We start from the raw sequence: 21363 nt of genomic DNA, 5'->3' as shown, positions 1-21363 counted from the left end.
ACGCTGTCTCTCTCTCTGTCTCCTAGAAATAAATAAAACATTAAAAAAAAAATTTAAAAAAAAAGTAGAGTTTATTCTATGCCAGTTATACTTCAGTGAAGCTCTTTAAAAAAACACACACACATCAAGCTCATCAGAGTGTCACAGTCACAATTCATGGAGTCAAAAGCTGATGTGATAGTAGGTAGGAGACCCACAAATTACTACTGCTTCAAACCTGCCCATGGACATAAGCCTCCATGAAATCCACTTCTCTGTTCTAGCTCCCTTTCTTCCTCACTGCTCCATATAACCTTCTAATAAAGCTTCCCCATAATCTGGAGTTAACTTGATTTGACTCTCTGTTTCTTAAAACCAAAGATCCAAACTAAAAAGGTCATTAATGTAGATCTAGAAAGCCAAGACTGGTGAGCAGATTATAAGAAGTATGATTTAGCTGAATTGGAATTCAAGTTTGTAAACTAAATGATTCCTGTCTCAGAAGCCAAGAGCTTGTAAATGTGAATGAGAAAGTACCATTGTATAGTATTCAATAAGTGTTGAAATATTGTAAATCTCTGAAAAATCATTGTGAACTAAAAAAAGACCAAAAGATGAAAAATTGAGAACCAATATCTTAATTTCCAAAATTTGAAAAGAATAGATTCTACAACTTTCAAATCATGAGTTTGACATCAATTCCCGGAAGAATACTGGAAGACGCAAAATAAAGCAGCATTGTGAGTGCACTCAAAAAGAGCATCACTAAAAGCCAATATAGCAAGTCACAGTACTCTGAAATCATTTACTTTAAGAAAGAAATTTACATTCTGGAAGATCAGCAATGTGTCTTTCTCTTCCATTAAATGTTGGTTTTTCTCCAGATTTCTATCAATAGCACTGAGAGGAGTTGCTAATTTGGTAAGATGTAAACTTGGAGCTTCTAAGAAGAAATATGTGGAGTGAAGAAAACACAAAGAAAAACAGAGCCAAGCAATGAAGACAGATGATCTATGAACCCCTGGATCTCCAGCTCTACATAGAGGTAGACCTACCTCTGACTTTTTCATTGTTAGTCAATATCTCCCCTAATATATTTATATATTTATTCATTTTGACAAGTCATCTCTCTGCACTTCATTTTATCAGACTCAATTAGGAACAAGGTGAACCACTTTGGCCACTGACTTTTTAAAACAACGTTGTAAAGCCACATTTCATTCAAAACAGGGTGGCCTAGATGGTAAAGACTCTCAAAACTAAGCGAGTTAAGAAACTGAAAATATTTATACCCTGTGGGAAAGCAGACACAATGGCTGCCTTCACATATTTGAAAGGATCTCAGGTATAAAAGTGAATGGATTTGTTCTAGAGTGTCAAAGAGTAAACTTGAACGAAGTCAGATTTTAGCTCAGTGTGCTGATCTCTGTGCTTAAGTCATTTTTTGCTCATCTGTGAAGAACCCTGAAGAGGATATACATCACTCCAATCCTTTCCAACAGTGAGATTCTATGATGTGAATATATTTTATTATATATTCCTCTAATTACTTTTAAAAGCAAGAATAGCCCTAGGCAAAATTCAGATATCTCCTGAGTGTTTTCTTTGCGCCAGGAACCACATGTCTTTATACATTTCGTACATGACTCCGTCCCTAGAAATATGGCATCTTGGCAAGACTAAAACCATTTCAATGCCACCACTCTTTCATACAACCCATATACACTACTTTTCTTCTTGTTAAAAATACAACAAGTTCAGGATATGAAATGTGGTTTCTGTTCAATTTGCATACCAGATTTGGGAAAGGACTCAAGTACTCTTCAACTAGTCCATAATCCAATTTTCCCCAGTGTGCAGCTGGGCACTTTAGAATCCATGTTAACTGTCCATTCAACAGCTATTCTCCTTTCTTTCTTGCTGATAGAACCCTGGTGTGATTAGATCAGCCTCAATGAGTATCCCCAGCCTCAATGGGTGAATCATACATTCATTCCATAAATGTTTATTGAGCACGTATTGCTTATGTGCCAAGAACTAAAGACTCTAAAGATGTAAGTGAAAAAGCAATATCCTGTCCTTTTAAAGTTTCTCTTCTAGTAGAGGAAGATCAGAAACAATAAATATAATACCTAAGTAAATTATATGGTTTATTAGAAGATGAATGGCGGGGCTCCCGGGTGGCTCAGTTGCTAAGTGTCCGACTTCAGCTCAGGTCATGATCTCAGGGTTCGTGGGTTCAAGCCCCACATTGGGCTCTGTGCTGACAACTCAGAGCCTGGAGCCTGCTTTGGATTCTGTGTCTCCCTCTGTCTCTGCCCCTCCCCTGTTTGTTCCCTCCCTCCCTCCCTCTCTCTCTCTCTCTCAAATAAATAAACATTAAAAAATTTTTTTAAAGAAAATCAATGGCTTTATGAGGGAAAAATAGAAAAAAACAGAGCTTGGTAAATGGAATGGAAGTGCCAGGGTAGTAGCAAGAGGCAGGTTTTGATACTAAATAGGATGACCGGGATAGGCCTCATTGAGAAACTGAGACTTGAGTAAAGACTTGTAAGAGGGGCAGGCATGAGCCATGCTGATGTCAAAAAGAAAAACATTTTAGACACAGGGCACAGCTAGAGCAAAGACTCTATGGTAGGACTATACCTGGATGTTAGAGGTATAGCAAGATGGCCAGTCTGGCTGGCTGGAGTGCAAGGAAAGCAGTTGATGACAAGGTCAGAGATGTCACAAGGGTCCAGATGATGCAAAACTTCCTAAGCATTATCTTTGGAGTTCACCTTCAATGAAATGTGGACACTTCGGTGAGTTTTAAGCAAAAGAGTGACACTCTTGAATCTAAAGCCCAAGCTGATGATTCTTTCCACTTCGCATTTATCCAATTGTTACACTAGCCCCACCATCCAAAAATCAAAGAAGTCATTTAGAGTTTGACCCAAAACACCAAGGAGGAAATAGGTGCAAACAAAACATTCTTCTGTTTAAATATGTAAGCGTGATATAACAGGTTTTCTTCCTCCCTCCTTCCCATTTACACGTAGTAACACATTTAATCATCACAACAACCCTGCAGATTAGGTATTACTATAATTTTTGTTTTATAGCTGAGGAAACTGAGACAGAGAATTTAAGTCACACGACTGTTAACTGCAGAGCCAGAATGGAAAACCTCCTGGCTGACTTGTTCCAGAGACTGGGCTCTGAATCATTATAGTAAACGGTTTATGTTTACTAAGTTTATTATCTACTAAGGAGTAGATACCTCCTAGGAATATCCAGAGGTACTTTGCTGTCCCAACTTCTCTCCATCCCAAATAACCATTCACCCAAACCAGACAGAGACTGAGCAGACTGAGGTAAGCCCCTGGGGAAGCACTGTCCCATACAGGAAAGCAGTGGAAGATTCCAGAAGAAAGAGGATCCAAAGGAGGGAGAGGAAGATTTTTCCCTAATGACCATAAAAGACGTCACTACATGGCGTGACCCTGAGTATCTAGAACAAAGAACTAACTCTCTTGGACTCAAAGTATAGCTTTTGACCTTTTCATCAATTTTATATGGTTAACTGGCAACAATAACATTGTTAATAATAGGCGGTAGGACATCCGTCCCACAAAAAGGGCAGAGTCCTGGAGTTACGTAAGGAACGAACATGATCGTGCAAGAAACTCAGCAGATTGGGACATTTTGCCCAAAGCCCTCCTGATGCCAGCTTTCTCATAACAGTAACAGGGAGACTTTCGAGTTGCAATGTGAATATCTCACACAGTTATTTTACCTTCAAAGGGATATTTTTCCCAAGAGGAAAATCAAAAGGGTTTTTCTCTTTTTTCCAGGCAAGGTCACTCCCTCAAATGAAAAGCACAACTCTGTCCAGCCAAGAGGACAAAAATTAACTTTAGAAGAAAAAAAAAAAAGGAGGTCACCTGAAATGCCCTACTCCTTGGGTAAATTAGGTCAGGTATCGAGTCTGTGCCTAACACACAGAATATAGTCTCTTTAAAGATTTAATACCCCTTTCACACCAGGCCCAGGACAATTTCCCTCATGGCCAGTGAGCCCTTCAGGGAAAGTCAATTACTCTAAGGTTTTCTTGCAAAAAGAAATCTGCTCTTTACTGATTCCAAATACTTGTGCCTCTGGCCTCGGTGGTTCTCAAACTGGTACACTCACTCCTTTCTACAGAAAATATTTTTCAATGCCCCTATATAGTCCTAAAATGAAATCCATACAAAATTGTAAACCTACACATATAACTTTTGAACAAAACAAAACAAACAAACAAACAAAAAACGCCTTGACTATCACACAAAGGAGGAAAAAATACAATTTATAATAATGTATATGCCAATATGCTCAGACACAGCCATACCAGAAAACTAATGAAGTAGTCAATATATCTATGTGTAGAATCTATGGAAATTTGACATGTACAACCAAATTGATTAGGGTGTGTTGTATTGATGATTCAAATGCCAAAAGTAGCATGGCCATTGGGCAATGTGGTTTCCCCAAATGGGGAACAACTTGGTAAAGTTTGAAATATACTTTTCCTTCAATTTATAGTTCAAGTATTACTCTTCCTTCAACTTACAGTTATTTTAGTTATGGAAAATGCAGCCTATTTTAAACCATGCAAAAGATATGAGTTTACATAAAATGTTATTAGGTTCATAATTATAAACAAGTTTTCACCTACCCAAGTGACTGATGAGGCAACCAAAATTTACGTAGAACATTAAACAATTCTTCCTTGTGTAGGACTGTCCTGCAAATTACAACTTTCGAATATCCCTAGTCTTTGCCCATAAAATCCCTATAGCAACCCCTCAGGCAACCAAAATACCCTCAATTTTCCAAAATGCTCTCTAGGGGACAGTGTCATTCCTATTGGCGACAACGCATACTCTTCGTGCTCTTACAAAAATAAGCACATTTTAAAAGAAAATGCACTTTAAAGTTCAATCTCTCAGATTTAGCTTTGACTTTACTATTATCTGCCTCAGAAAAGTAAAAACATATCTGAGTTTCAGACTCATACGTGGGTTGAAACCTCAATTTCACCACTAACTACGTGGGTGACCTTTAACAATCCCCTAACCTCTCTAATCAGCAGCTCTTCTCCTATAGAAAAGAGAAAATGATGTCTTTACAAAAGGACCACAAATATAACTCAACCCAACTCAGTAATGTCTTGATTGTCCATAAACTAATCTGGCATTTCTCCCAGGTTCCCATTCACTCACTGGTTAATGGGGAAAGAATTAACTATATGTCCAATGCAATTTAAATTTAATCCAATCTGATCATTTAAAAGATCCTTTTGGGCAGTGTTGAGAATCTCTAGGGGAAAAGTATGTTCAGGCTGTCAGCAGGGCCAGCTTCATAGATGACACCTGCGCGGTTGCACACAGTCCTGCACTTAGAAAGTGCACACCTGGTTTAATGCTCTGCTGTTACAGTCTTAAAATTCTTAATTTTTGGACAATGGACTTGTATTTTCATTTTGTACTGGGCCCAGAAAAGTATGTAGTCAATGCTGGCCCTTGGGCACCTGCCTCCACCCCCTGTTTCTCTCCCTAAGATGACATCCGGATATCTGAGGAGAAGGGTGTTGATGGGTCCTCATGAATTTGAGAGAAAAAGCCTCCTACCCTCATGGCGGTCATTGGTATGCATTTGGAAGTTACTACTGATCTCAAGACAACAGCCATTATTCACTGGGGGTACCTTGCTTGGTCAGGACCAAGTAACACCTCTACATGTCTCAGCCTCACCCCTACTATGTTGGCTATAGACTGTGGAGTGACTACTCTGGTCCTCACCCAGTCTACTGGCCTAGCAGCTCACCTGCTTTGTCAGGGCAGGGTGGGCACATGGTGCCTCAGAAGGCCGACTGGCTCTTGTCACCTCATGTATAAAACATGGGAATTGGAAGCAGCATAAGAAAATGAAGCCATAGGATCTCCTTCTGTGTGTGGTGCATAGCCAAGTTGTTGTGGTCATACCCCCAAGCTGGTTCAGGTCAGCAGAACAAAAATGAGCTTCCGGGGCCCCCAGCTTGGAAATAAGCAATATCTCCCCTCTTTGTTTTTACTATTACTCTCATTTTTGTAACACAACTTCTTTCCAAGCCATGGGGAAAGCTTGGAAGCTTGTCAGTGGAGGTGGAATTACAAGACCCAAATCACCCAAATCTCTTTCTATTACTTTCCACAACCTCCTTGGCCAAGAAAGGTACATGGAGGTGAGGGAAGTTTTTACTTCCATAACGTCATATCCTCCCACTCCTTGATGCTAACCTTGTGAAACCTTTAGTGTATATAGGAGAATCTTCTCTATACAAATTCTATGATCTGGATTTTCTGGGCTCAGCTAGTGACATGCTAAATGAGAAATAAAATAATTAAGCAATCCCTCAATATGCACACCTGGTCAAAAAGTCAAGAGTTTAAAAAAATAAATAAATAAAAAGTCAAGAGTTCACTTTCTCTTTCTCTAGGACAGTAAACCTCATGGCTCTCCCATAGAACGTTTTGCAATAAAATATGATGTAAGAAGGAGATGAAAATGTACCCATTTAACATTTGCAAAAATATTAAGCCAAAAACATTTGCTCTTCAGTTTGATTTCAAGTTTGGGTTTTTAGGTTCCTTCCCTTTCAACAACCCTATGCTGTTCTTTTGCAATTAATTCCTGAGTTCTATATATCCGAAACAATTAGAAAGAGAGCCTGCACATGACTATTCAGGGATGAAATTAGCTCTGCTCTAAACCTTCTGCCTGGATCCCAGCTCTATACCCTTCCCTGAAGAGCCCAGTGGGACTCAGTTTGGCCAATGGGACATTAGTAAATATAGGCAGAGGCTTAAAAATTACCATGCTTTGGCATTTGCCCTCTCTGGCTTTGGAAGCCATTCTGCCACTGTATGACACACCTGGGCCAGCCCCTGGGAGATAAAAGACCTCATGGAGAGAGGCCCCAGTCATCCCAGCCACCCAGACCTGTGCAGGAAACCCAAACTCTGGAGCTCCAGCCAAGCTGACTCACACTGAAAGAGCTGCCCACTGAGCTACAGAATCATAAAACATAACAACGTTTTCCTTTTAAACTGTAAGGCCACAAGTCTAAACGTCTAAACCAAACTGACTCCATGACAGGCTTTAAGTTTCCCCTGTAAACTAGAAGGCCTAAGTTTCAGCTTCCCCGAAACTATCAGGCAGTTACATTGCCCAAGGCAGGAGAAACCACCCTTGCAACACCCAATCAGGAAAGGCCAGTGACCACCCTCCACATTACTAAGGGAGAGGCCTAGAGATAGAAACTATAGATAGGACCCTGTTACCTAATGTTGAAGTTAACCCTTTAGTCGCCGAACAAGACCCTAGGCTCGCTCTGTGATTAGTTGAATTTAAAGGTACTCTAAATGTTGTAATTGGATCCCGCCAAAACTAACGAATACTCTAGACAATGTGTATGGTTAAACCCGCTGTCAATGATGTTGAATAATTATGATTGGATCATTGTTCCTATGCCACAACTTCTGTAACTCCTCCGTCACAAACCCCATAAAAACCCTACTCCTCCATCGTTCGGGGCTCTCAGCACGGATCCACTACGTTGGTGAGGTCTGGGAGCCTGAGCTCAAGCCCATAATAAAGCCCTTTGCTTTTGCATACATGACTCGGACTCCTTGGTGGTCTTGGGATTTTGGGGAGATCGCAATCTGGGCATAACAAAACCACTATGTTTTAGGTGGTTTTCAGGCAGCTGAACCAGCTGATAGAATGTTAAAGAAATTGCACTTTATACTTTAGGTGAATAAAAGAATTTTATACTTTAGTCAATAAAAGAATCAATTTCTTAATGAAGTTGAATAGAGTTAAAATGGGTGAACAGTGATCATTCAATGGTCTCCTCAGAATTCTCTTAGAAATAGCTTGTGATTTCCAGCCTTAAAAGCCTCAGGAGAAGATCCTGAAGTTCATAAACATTTCAATTTTATTATAAACGAGATTAGAAAATTGACTTCATTTGTTTGAACCACAGTTCCTAAATTATAATGTAAGTGATCATTAACCTATGAGGAAAGGAAAGGAAAGGAAATGTAAAGGAAAATGTGAATTTTAATTCAGTTGTCAAAACCGTGAAGGGAAATCTTGTTACAAAATACAAGAATGGCCCCTTCAGCCCCCCTCATCATTTATAATGATGAGACTGAGTCATCAAGAAAATATTGAATGTTTATGAAAATAAATTGAAAACCCTTCAGTAAGATTTCCACTGAAAATGATTAAGAGGGATGCCTGAGTGGCTCAGTCAGGTAAACATCTGACTCTTGGTTTTGGCTTAGGTTATGATCTCATGCTTTGTGGATTTAAGCCTTGTGTCGGGCTCTGTGCTGACAGTGCACAGCATGCTTGGGATTCTCTCTCTCTCTCTGCCCCTGCCCTACAGGCTCTCTCTCCCTTTCTTAGGATAAACTTAAAAAAGAACAGATTAACAAAAATAGTATAAGCTCTTACAGTGGTAAATGCTATCTAGAAATTTCACTTTTTTGGAAAATTCCATTTCCCAGAAGCCATTGCAAATTATGATGATTTTGGCATCTCCATGAATTAGAGATAACTGTGTATCAGCTCACCCTTGACTTGTTACGGTCTACAATTTTATTCTATTGAGTGGGAAAATTCTCTCAGCCCTCCATAGCATGAGAATGACTGAGGCACTGGTCCTCAGACAGCAGCTCCAACTTCCTGAGCAGGAAACTCAATAGGGCAGTAGAGGAACAAGATGACAATGACCTCATATGGGCCCACAGGCGAGCTCCTTTCTGACCAGGTGAGGCCCTGCAGAGAGGATGAAGTCAGTAGCCACATCACCAGGGGCCAGACATGCTATGAGATGTGTCTATGTAATGAAGGTGTCCAGCTGGGAAAAGCCTACCCAATTCCAGATTTCCTTTATGTGCCCAAGACCCTGCTCACACCATCAGGGAAACTGCTTGTGAGACAAAATAATAATAATAATAATAATAATAATAATAATAAGGGAAAGCACACACCAGTCACCACAGATAAGTAAGCACAGCTGTAACTATAGCCTATACAGAGGCATAAAACAACCTATCTTTATGTAAAGAAGCTTTAGAAAATATAGATGACAGAAAAGAGCTGACTACATACATATATAGTGTGTTCATATGCAAAGTGCTATATTAGGATCTTCTTTTCATTTATCAATATATATATTAACAGAATCATTTTGAATTGAATCATATCCAACTTTACAGCCATATCCTTTTAATCAATCCCATGTTTTTGGATATCCAAATTCTATTTTGTTATTTCTTGAGGGTGTCAGGGAGCCCTGGTTCAGCACCACTTGACCAGTAGAGAGAAGTCAGAAGTCAAATTATGAGCCTTATTTTTGATAAAAGTTGGATGGAGGAGGGGTGCCTGGGTGGCTTAGTCGGTTAAGCGTCCGACTTTCGCTTAGGTCATGATCTCGCGGTTCGTGGGTTCGAGCCCCGCGTCGGGCTCTGTGCTGACTGCCAGCTCAGAGCCTGGAGCCTGTTTCAGTCTGTGACTCCCTCTCTCTCTGACCCTCCCCTGCTCACGCTGTGTCTCTCTCTCTCTCTCCTAGAAATAAATAAAACATTAAAAAAAAAAAAAGTTGGATGGAGGACATGGATCAGGTGTGCAGCCCAATGTGACTCCTAACACAGTATCTGGAGTTAAATAGTTTCTAGACAGACACAGGTAGAGCTGGAAAACTGCAGGCTTCTCCAAAGTCAGGAGGCCTTCCCCATAAAAGCTGCACTTGGCAGGAAGCCAGTGAGGGCACACACTCTGCAGGTAAAATGATGCAAAGTGCAAGAATGGTGGGAGCAGAGCCCTGACCACAACCAAACAAGCTGGGCCCTTATCCCCTGAGGAGGCGTGTGCAGTGGAAGAGGGGCTGGAAGTATTCCAGAAGTGGCTGTCCATCCACACAGAAACCATGCAAAAGCAGGCTACCCATCCAATGCCATTTCAAAAATAAGGCTGCGATAAATATGTTTAAATGTTTACCTTTCTGCATTTGTCCTGTTATTTTTTTAGAACAAATTCCTAGGAGTGGAATTCCTAAGTCAAAGCTAAAAGCATTAAAAAAAATTTTTTTTTTTACTTTCTATAATTTATTTCTTATANAGAACAAATTCCTAGGAGTGGAATTCCTAAGTCAAAGCTAAAAGCATTAAAAAAAAATTTTTTTTTACTTTCTATAATTTATTTCTTATCATTTAAATCCAAGTTAGCACATGGTGTGACAATGATTTCAGGAGTAGATTCCTTAATGCCCCTTACCCATTTAACCCATTCCCCCCCTCCCACAGCCCCTCCAGCATCCCTCTGTTCTCTATATTTAAGAATCTCTTGGGGCGCCTGGGTGGCTCAGTCGATTAAGCATCCGACTTTGGCTCAGATCATGATCTCATGGTTCGTGGGTTTGAGCTCCGCATTCGGCTTTGTGGTGACAGCTAGCTCAGAGACTGGATTCTGCTTCAGATTCTGTGTCTCCCTCTCTCTCTGACCCTCCCCTGCTCATGCTGTCTCTCTCTCCCTCCCTCTCTCTCAATTCTCTCTCTCTCAGAAATAAATAAAACATTAAAAACAAAGAATCTCTTATGTTTTGTCCCCCTCCATTTTTATATTATTTTTGCTTCCTTGCCCTAATGTTCATCTCTTTTGTATCTTAAAATCCTCATGAGTGAAGTCATATGATGTTTGTCTTTCTCTGACCAACTTCACTTACACAATACACTCTAGTTCCATCCACATAGTGGCAGATGGCAAGATTTCATTCTTTTTGATTGCCAAGTAATACTCCATCGTATATATATACACCACATCTTCTTTATCCATTCATCCATCGATGGACATTTGGGCTCTTTCCATACTTTGGCTATTGTCGATAGCGCTGCTATAAACATTGGGGTGTCCTTTTGAAACAACACAGCTGTATCCCTTGGATAAATACTTAGTAGTGTAATTGCTGGGTCATAGGGTAGTTCTATGTTTAATTTTATGAGGAACCTCCATACTGTTTTCCAGGGTGGCTGTACCAGTTTGCATTCCCACCAGCAGTGCAAAAGAGATCCTCTTTCTCCGCATCCTCGCCAACATCTGTTGTTGCCTGAATTGTTAACGTTAGCTGTTCTGACAGGTGTGAGGCAGTATCTCATTACGGTTTTTATTTGCATTTCCCTGATGATGAGTGATATTGAGCATTTTTTCATGGGCTGGTCGGCTATCTGGATGTCTTCTTTGGAGAAGTGTCTATTCATGTCTTTTTTCCCATAAAGCTAAAAGCATTTTTAAAGTCTCTCACACATACTATCAAATTGCAGAGAAGTCTATAGATTTACATTCCCAACAGCAATGGATGAAAGTGCACACTTCTTCACTCCCCTTGCTGTTATGATAGGTTAAAATGGTATCTCATTATTGTGCTGGTTTGCACTTTGTTACAGGAAGGCTAAAATCTTTCATATATATTATTGGCCATTTTTATTTTTTCTTTTCTGACTCCTTTGATATGCCCTTTGCTCATTTCTTTGGTGAGATTTTCATATTCCCATTCATTTGTTAAGATGCAAAAATATTTAAGCAAGTCACTTTTCTTAATCTTACAATTGTGATGCATCACATAGCAGTTAGAATCATAAGCCTAACAAAGCATGATACTGATGTTGAGAGTGATCATTTCCATATGTATTAAAACTTTCCTTTATATCAAAGCAAGAATCTATTTGAAGAAGGGACACGTTTTTGGAAAAGGTCAACATCTATAGCCCACAGAAGTGCTTGGATTTAATATCCTCTGATATTTAGGCTATGCACTGACATTTTTATTTCAAACTTTAAGAAACTTCATAATTATTGATCCAGAAATTTAAATTTTTTTTATTTTTTTAAGGAGAAAATAGTTCATGTTTCATTTTAATTCCAAGTACAAGAGGGACAGTTAAATTTGTTTAAACAACTGCTGATATGATCTCAAGGGGGTGAGGGCAAGAAATGACAGTAGACCTGCATTCAAACAGAATAATCACTTTATTACCAGATCTAATGAAATGTCCAGGAGAGACCCAGAGTCTTGTCCAGTTAATACCCCTTTGCCCTTCACTTTTTTTAATTAAAAAAAATCTTAACAGATGTACTTTATTTCAAGCATATTCAGTACATGGAAATTTAAAATTTTGAAGAAAAAAATTCAGGGTAATTACTTGTTCTCTTTATTAAAAGATTGCCATCAGAAACATCAGGTATAAACTACTGACTGAAGCAAGGTGCACTGTTAAAATGATTGAACTGATACAGATATTATAGAATAAACAGATAGTTCCCAGTATTTTGATCCATAATCTGCCAAGGATAGCTACTTTATGTTTTTAGATACTACAATTAAGCATGGGCAAACAAAATACTCTTTAAAGAACTTTAAAACTTTCAATGCATTATTCAATATTTTTAAGTTGTTATTCAAATTTGTTAGTTAACATGGAGGGAATATTAATTTCAGGTGTACAATTTGTGATTCAGTACTTCCATACAACATTCAGTGCTCATCACAAGTATACTCCTAATCCCCATCACCTATTTCACCCATCCTCCTACCCCACTTCCCCTCTGGTCACCATCAGTTTGTTCTCTATAGCTGAGTCTGTTTCTTGGTATGCCTCTTCCTTTCTCTCCCTTTGGTCATTTGTTTTGTTTCTTATATTCCACATATGAGTGACTTCATATAGTACTTGCCTTTCTCTGACTTATTTCGCTTAGTATAATGCTCTCTAGTTCCATCTATGTTGTTGCAAATGGCAAGACTTCACTTTGATAGCTGGGTAGTATTCTATTGTATAAATATACCACATCTTCTTTATCTATTCATCAATCAATGGACAGTTGAGCTGTTTCCATAATTTGGCCATTGCAGATAATGCTGCTATAAACATCAGGATGCATGTATTCCTCTGAATTAGTGATTTTGTAGTGAGTAAATACTCAGTAGCATGATTGTTGGATCATAGGGTAGACCTATTTTTAACTTTTTGAGGAAACATCATATGGGTTTCCACAATGGCTACACCAGTTTGTATTCCCACCAACAGTACAAGAATTCTCCTTTCTCCGCATTCTCACCAACATCTGTTGTTTCTTGTGTTGTTGATTTTAGCCAGTCTGACAGGTGTGAGGTAATACCTCATTGTAGTTTTGATTTATATTTCCCAGATGATCAGTGATGTTGAGCATCTCTGGATATGTCTGTTGGCCATCTAAATGTCTTCTTTGGAAAAGTGTCTATTCATGTCTTCTGCCTATATTTTAATTGGATTATTTGTCTGGGGCTGTTGATTTTTATAAGTTCTTTATATGTTTTGGATACTAACACTTTATCTGATAGGTCATTTGCAAATGTCTTCTCCCATTCCATAGGTTGCTTTTTAGTTTTGTTGATTGTTCCCTTCACTGTGCAAAACCTTTTTATTTTGATGAAGTCCTAATAGTTCATTTTGCTTTTTTTCCCCTTGCCTCAAGAAACACACCTAGAGGGGCTCCTGGGTGGCTCAGATGGTTAAGCATCTGACTTCAGCTCAGATCATGACCTCATGATTTGTGAGTTCATGCTCTCTCTCAAAAATAAACAAACATTTTTTAAAAAAGAGAGGCATATCTAGAAAGAAGTTGCTATGGTTGATGTCAAAGAGGTTACTGTCTGTCTTCTCCTCTAGGATTTTTATGGTTTCAGGTCTCATATTTAGGTCTTTCATCCTCGTTGAATTTATTTTTGTATATGGTATAAGAAAGTGGTCCAGTTTTCCCAATACCATTTGTTGAAGAGACTATCTTTTTCCCCACTAGATATTCTTCTTGCTTTGTCAAAGATTAATTGACCATATAGTTGTGGGCTTCAATAATACCTTTGTAAGAGGTCTTAAATAAAAGATATTGAGCAACTAGTAGTAAACAATACCTCAACAAAAAAATGTGCTTACTCATTCTTTCTGTTAAAAAATATTTCCATTTGCGGGGGCACCGGGGGAGATCAGTTAGTTAACTGATTTCTTCTCAGGTCATGATCTCATGGTTTTGAAATGGAGCCTTATGTCTGGCTCTGAGCTGGGCATGCAGCCTGCTTAAGACTCTCTCTCCCTCTTCTTCTGCCTCTGCCCCACTCACATGTGCACTCTCTCATTCTCTCTCAGGAAAAAATCTCCATTCTTTTTAATTCCATTCCTAACAATAACATACATACTTTGAAATATACCAAATCACTAAATTTCAGAATTCTAAAATTCTTGCTATTATGTATTGTCCCAAAATAGTCCCTTCATCATCTTTATACTTCTCCATGAAGTATAACAATACCTGTTAGAGCCCTCATCATTCACCATTTGTTAATTCAATAAACATTTTTTTTTTTAAATATTTTTTATTTATTTCTAGGAGACAGAGAGAGAGAGACAGCGTGAGCAGGGGAGGGTCAGAGAGAGAGGGAGACACAGACTCTGAAATAGGCTCCAGGCTCTGAGCTGGCAGTCAGCACAGAGCCCGACGCGGGGCTCGAACCCACGAACCGCGAGATCATGACCTAAGCGAAAGTCGGACGCTTAACCGACTAAGCCACCCAGGCGCCCCTAATTCAATAAACATTTTGAAAAGCTGCTAACATTCTTAAAAACCTAGTGCTACATTAGGAGCTAAGGATACAAAGATAAGTAAAACAGTTCTTACCCTCAGGGAAAACATGGTCTAGAGTTTATGGTTTAGCAGAGGAGAGAGTGTATAGTTTATAGTGGGGGAAACAGAAAAGGAGAATCCACTGTGGTATAATCAAGTACTGACACTGAGACAGCCCAAGGGAACAGTCACACTGAAGCTGAGGGAATCAGAGAAGGCTTCTAGGAGGAAGTAAGGAGTCACTGAGTCCTGGACAATGAGCAGGTTCTAGCCAGGGGAAGAGAAAAAGGGTGATTCCGGCAGATATAAAGGCACGGAGGCAGGATGGGTCACAACGAGGAGAACCAGTAGTATAGGAGTTCAGTTCAGATGAATCATAGAGTTTGGGGTAGGCACAGTCAATGGTGAGAGAGACCACTACAGAAGAACATTACATCATTACATCTCAATGAAGGCTGACAAAAGTTGATAATGAAAGGACTATTCTTACCCTCCTCCCCCCATTTCACAGTTAAAAAAACAGAAAAATTTAAATTAAATTTTTAAATTAAGTGACTTGCCTAAGGTCATATATTATAGAAGCGGTTAAGATAAAATTCAAACTTAGCAATTGATTCCAGAACCTAGGCTCATCTGCTAATCACGAATGGGTTTTATACTATGCTAAGGAGTTTGAATTTTACCTTGAAGGTCATGAATGGCCAACAATTTTAAGCAGGAGAATGATAGAATCCATTTTGTCTTTTAAAAGGATGACCCAGGGGCGCCTGGGTGGCTTAGTCGGTTAAACGTCCGACTTTCGCTTGGGTCATGACCTCGCGGTTCGTGGGTTCGAGCCCCGCGTCGGGCTCTGTGCTGACTGCCGGCTCAGAGCCTGGAGCCTGTTTCAGTCTGTGACTCCCTCTCTCTCTGGCCCTCCCCTGCTCACGCTGTCTCTCTCTCTCTCTCCTAGAAATAAATAAAACATTAAAAAAAAAAAAAAAGGATGACCCAAACTCCTGAAGGGAGGAAGTGAGGCTAGACCTGAGATGGAACCATATACGAGGCTGCCTGTTGTACCCTACACAACTAGAGGGAGGACCATTAAAATGGTCTATGAATGGCACCCTTGAAGTTGTGCACTGAACAACTTACGTGACCACATTTGATGAAACTGCAAGTCAGGAGGCTATTACAGTAATCCAGACATAAGATGTATGGGGTATTGAACTAAAGAAGAGCAATGGCAGAGAAGGGAGTGGTTTATAATGCAGAAATAATGATGTAGAATCAACAGGAGCTAGAGGCTGGTTGGATGAAGATGGTGACACAAAAAGAACAAGGAGAATTTATTTTGTCTCAGTATAAGTCAGAACTACATTTTTTCATCCTCTTCCCTACTTGGTTCTAGGTTAGAAACTTGTACATTATTTGAAAAGTGAAAGGAAGCAGCCAGCCCTTATGCTCTGAAGGTTATCATGGTTAGAAGTGAGAAGAGAAAGATGCAGAGAAGCAAGCAAGTGCCAGTGTGTCCTTGCTCTTCCCCACTCTGCACCTTCTTCTGCTTCCAGGTCCAGCTATTCTTCCCATATGCCTGTCCTGCTGACCAACAGCAATCCATGACCAGATACCCAACTGCAAACTCACAGAAGCAACCACAAGGATCAGACTGCAGCCTTCCACAGACCTCCACAGGAGTGGAGCTCCCCTTTGTGGACCTTATCAGCAGACTGACCTCAATCTCTGACTTGTCCACTATGCCAGTGCTTCAGGAAGACTGCTTCGTGACCTCCCTTCTTCATCAACTCTCCTTCTTGGATCCTTACTTCTCCAGCTTCTGTTCCTGATTCCAGCAGGCTTTTTTATAGCAACTGAAAAGATTATTCTAAAATGCATATAGAGCTGAAAAGAACATATAACAGTCAAAACAACTTTGGAAAAGAAAAAATTTGAAGGACTTACACCATTTAATGTCAAGACTTATTATAAGTGAATCTACGACAGAACTGTAAAAATGGACACCCAAATTACACAGGGGCAAAACATGTGGTAAACTTGCCTGGGCTAACTTGGAAAACAACATATGTCCACCGACACTGTAACTCTGGGGGAAGTGGTTGACAAGACAGTAACTGTGGGCTTGCTTTTATTTTATATTTCAGGCAAAGTATTTTAAGAAATGAGCTCAAGTGGGGTACCTGAGTGGCTCAGTTGGTTGTATCCAACTCTTGATTTTGGATCAGGTCATGATCTCGCAGTTTGTGAGTTCGAGCCCCACACCAGGCTCTGTGCTGGCAGCATGGACCCTGTTTGAGATTCTCTCTCTCCCTCTCGCTGCTCCTCCCCCCTCCCTTCAATATAAACAAACTTTTAAAAAAGGAGCTTAGGAAATCATAGGCCAATTTGCAAGCAGAAACTGAGGGTCCAGAAATTGGGAGCCTGACTAGGAAGGCTGTATGAAAGCTTTTGGACTCCAAATTTTAAAACACAATTTTGAACATATATTTGAACACAAAAGCCCATTAAAACCTAGCTTTGTTGCTGCCATTAGGGCTAACAAAGTTAGTTGTGGTTGGGTTTGAGGATGAGGAACCCTGACTATAGAGATAGGATGGTCTCCCATTGTCCCTGACACATTGTCCCTATGAGACTTCTGCTCACTCTTCATCATTAGAGGAAACAATCCTGATGCAAAGGAATGTGGATGAAAGAAAAAGCATTCAAGGACCATACCACCCTCCATGAACTTTGGACATTGCAGCAGCATTAATCTCCTAAAGTGCTCATGCAACAAGATGGACAGGAGAAGGGCCCTGCCTTCACTCTGGAAATGCTCACATCCAGATAAACTCCATGTCTAAAGAGTGTGCTGAAAACCCAAGCTTGAGAAATACATGTAATTTCTCTTGGAACTGGGCTTCTAACAACTTTTATGTATGTCTACAAAAGCACTGTAAATTGGGATTTTCTAAGAAAAAGTGTCCAAAGATTCAGTACACTTGGTATTCTTGGCAGAATCTTTTGTTCTCTTTCATTTTTCAGTCACTTTATTACAACTTAATCTTTGTAAATCCTATTTTGGGTTCTCCAAGCGTCTGGAAGTACTTTGGATTACTGGAATTATAGTCTTCATTCTGAAAGTCTTTTTCATTGGCTCAAAATGCCTTATTTTATTGTGCAGTCTCTTTCATGATGCCTTTTAAATCCAAGGATGACTTGTATACAATCTTAGAAGAACTGTGTCAGTACAAATGAATTTTGTTCCCATATCAGTTTGGTTTCATTACCTCATTAGCTACAGGGAGTTTGGTAATATAATTAGATTCTTGGGATATTACTAGATTGATTCTACTTCCTTTTAAAGTTTTGGATTCTTTTTGGAAATCTGAGGATTTTCAGACAGGTTTTGTAAACACTTTTTACATGACCAAGCTATAGAGTAACTTGTTCAGATGATATTTGATCAAGACGTCAAGCAGAATTTCTTGAGATTTTTTTCCCCATCTGTCAACATATATTTTCCCAAGAGTACATTACCTCATGGTTTCACCAAGAGAATGTCCACTGGTCAGAACTGTGATTTCAGACCATGTAACCAAATGGCAAGACAGGGCTACTTCATCACACCTTCAAATATAATTAAGTCCAGGGTGCCTGGATGGGTCAGTCAGTTGAGCATCCGACTTTGGCTCAGGTCATGATCTCGCAGTTCATGGGCTCAAGGCCCACATTAGACTCACTGTCAATGCAGATCCCACTTCAGGTCCTCTGCTCCCCCCTCTCAAAAATAAACATTTAAAAAAGAGAAACAAATTAAGTCCTATAAACTATTAAGACCACAACATATTAATTTAATTTGGTTGCACTAACCATTGCTAAAGTCATTGGGATAGATTTCAGTATGCATTCTCTCTCAAATAAACTTCAGAAAAAAGTCTATATCATTTATTCTATCCTAATTACATGACATATAATTGCAGTATAAAACTATAAATGTATTCAACATTTCTTACTAATGTTGAAAATAGCAACTGGATAACTAAATAGAATTAGTGGCTTCAGAGGAATTCAGGTATTCTTACCAAACAATGTTTCAAAATAAAGAAATATTTTTATAATAAAATATATCTTTATTCAAAATCTCAAAAAATCTTAAAATTTTCATAAAATTTCTATATTTTTTAATTTGAGAGAGATAGTGTGTGAGACAGCAGTGGAGGGGCAGAGAGAGGGAAAGAGAAAGAATCCCAAGCAGGCTCCACACTGCCAGTACAGAGCCCAACATGGGGCTTGAACCCACAAACCATGAGATCATGGGCTGAGCTGAAATCAAGAGTCAGACGCTTAACCAACTGAGCCATCAAGGTGCCCCAAAATTTAAAGCATTTTTAAATGAAAGTTCTATACATTATATTTTACCTGTAATAAGATTCTCTAAGTGAATGTTAACCTACTGAAAATGATATATTTTAATATTACTCTTTGAAATATGATTAGCAATCAATAATATATATTTAAATTTTTCAGTGTTATTATGAAGATTATATTAATGGTTAACCTTTGCTCAAACCTATTGGCCTCAGGTAGGCACCATTAAATTGAGAAGGAAGACCATGGGGACAAGAAAGCAAAGAAATAAGTAAGCCTTGAGAATGACACCTATGCAAACATTGGAAGTATTTACTGGCACGTGGAATTGACTAGATGCTAACAGATCAAAAGTCTTCTAAATTTTTGAGTGAACTGTACTGCCAAATAAACATAATCCCAACCTGAAAAAAACCTTAGACTATTTGAGCATTAAAACAATTCCCCAAGACCTCACACTTGCACAAGTAGGAAGCAAGCTGTGAAAGTTGTATAGCCTTCAAGAATACACTCCAAATATCCTCTTCAGGTGTAGCCATGGAAAACAGGACATGGAAGACTCTCCCAGAGGATGGACCCAGGGCCATGGACAAAGGAGTTCTACCAGGAGAGCAAAGTCATGATCTAATCAATGAACTTCCCCACTCCCCACCTTATTAAGGCAGGATGCTTTCATAATGCTTGTTCAGGATTTCATATATACTAGCAACTACAAATTGTTGAGTGTCTTCTGCTCTTCTGTTTTCCAAAAGAGAGATTCATTTTTTTTTTTTTTTAGTTATCCTGTCCCTGATTCGCCACTCTATATTCAGAGGGAGAAAGGCTGAACAGCCTTTTTATTGACAGATCACCACAAGAGGCCCCATCCAGACACCATGTCCATCATCTGAAGATCTGAACTTTGTGCCACTTCACTGGATTCATAGGTCTTTGGTGCCTCCTATGAGAAATGGATATGCTCTATAAAAGAAAGGAAGAATGGAATAGATATTTGTGGCCAGAAAGAAAGACTGTGGAGGATATTGGCTAGGAAGTCATTGAAAACCATTTTCCTTTTCTCCTGGGACACTGCTAGACTATTTACCAGCCTCCTTTGTGGTCAGTTCTGAGCAATAAAATGTGAGAAGCAACATCTGTTGCTTCCAGACCTGGCTTGTTTGGCTTCTGACTCATGAACTTCATGTCTTTTTCCTTCCAGCTGGCTAGACTGGAGATGAGAAGGACAACCTTGGGAGTTGTGGTATGAACATGGGGGAGCCACAGGACAGAGGAAGCATGAGTCCCTCAAAACATGTGGAGAAAGGCCATCCTCCAGGAGTGACTGTATTCCATTCTTACCTGAGCAAAAATAAATATAATCATATTAAGCCCCTGAGGTTTGAAAATTTGTCTGTTACCATCACTAACATATATAGAGCAGAGAGAATAGCACAAAGATAGGAGGATTGAAAGAAATGACATAGCCTAAGGAGGGTAAGTGGTTCTCTTTGGCCAAAACATAGGCACAAGAAAGAGAAGAGCAATGAACAAGAGGTTCCTTTGGGCATATTACTATGGGGCTTAAATGCCATGCAAAAACTTAGACTTTATTATGTAGAAATGGGACCATCAAAAGTTTATATATATTATGTATCTTCTATTTCAAACTGCTACAGTTAATGGTGCCAGTAATCTACCTTTTCTGAGGCAATTGAGAATCCACATCTTTCACACACTGTTGCCCCCCAAAACTAAGAATATACAATATAACCACCAAGCTGACAACAGCTTTTGCAGTCTGTTAAAGCTGTAACTCACATCAAAATGGATCCTGCCAAATTCAGTAAGAAATGCGAGAATCAATAACCTTCAGAGAAAAAAGTCAACTTTCAAAATCTGTTTCTTCATTAAAGTGTGGTGAGTGTGAGTGAGGGAGATGTCTTTTCAGGTGATGATATTCCTGCAACAAAACAAAACAAATCTAAACAAAACAAAACTTAAGATGGGCTTAAATCGGGGGCAGCTGGGTGGCTCAGTTGGTTAAGTGTCCAACTTCAGCTCAGGTCATCATCTTGCAGATAATGAGTTTGATCCTTGCATTGGGCTCTGTGCTGACAGCTCAGAGCCTGGAGTCTGTTTCAGATTCTGTCTCTCTCTCTCTCTCTCTCTCTCTGCCCTTCTCCTGCTCTCTCTCTCTCTCAAGAATAAAAACATTAAAAATAAATAAAATTTTTTCAAAGATGAGCTTAAATCAATGCCACATTTACTAAGCTCCCTAGGTCTACAACACAAAGAAACAAATTACTTACCAGGGCTTCTAATTACTCAGAGTAA

The 21363-nt window shown here is 39.3% G+C and overlaps 1 pseudogene; it reads left to right on the top strand.

The window, feature by feature from the left end:
- Nucleotides 1-5637: 5637 nt before the first annotated feature.
- Nucleotides 5638-18321, top strand: LOC144237432 (E3 ubiquitin-protein ligase RNFT1 pseudogene; annotated as a pseudogene).
- The last annotated feature ends 3042 nt before the right edge of the window (nucleotides 18322-21363 follow it).

This window comes from Crocuta crocuta, unplaced genomic scaffold (assembly GCF_008692635.1).
Source record: "Crocuta crocuta isolate KB4526 unplaced genomic scaffold, BGI_CrCroc_1.0 scaffold125, whole genome shotgun sequence".
In the NCBI taxonomy this organism is placed as follows: domain Eukaryota; kingdom Metazoa; phylum Chordata; class Mammalia; order Carnivora; family Hyaenidae; genus Crocuta; species Crocuta crocuta.
Note: the sequence above shows the minus strand (reverse complement) of the source record. Positions and strands in the feature narration are given on the sequence as shown.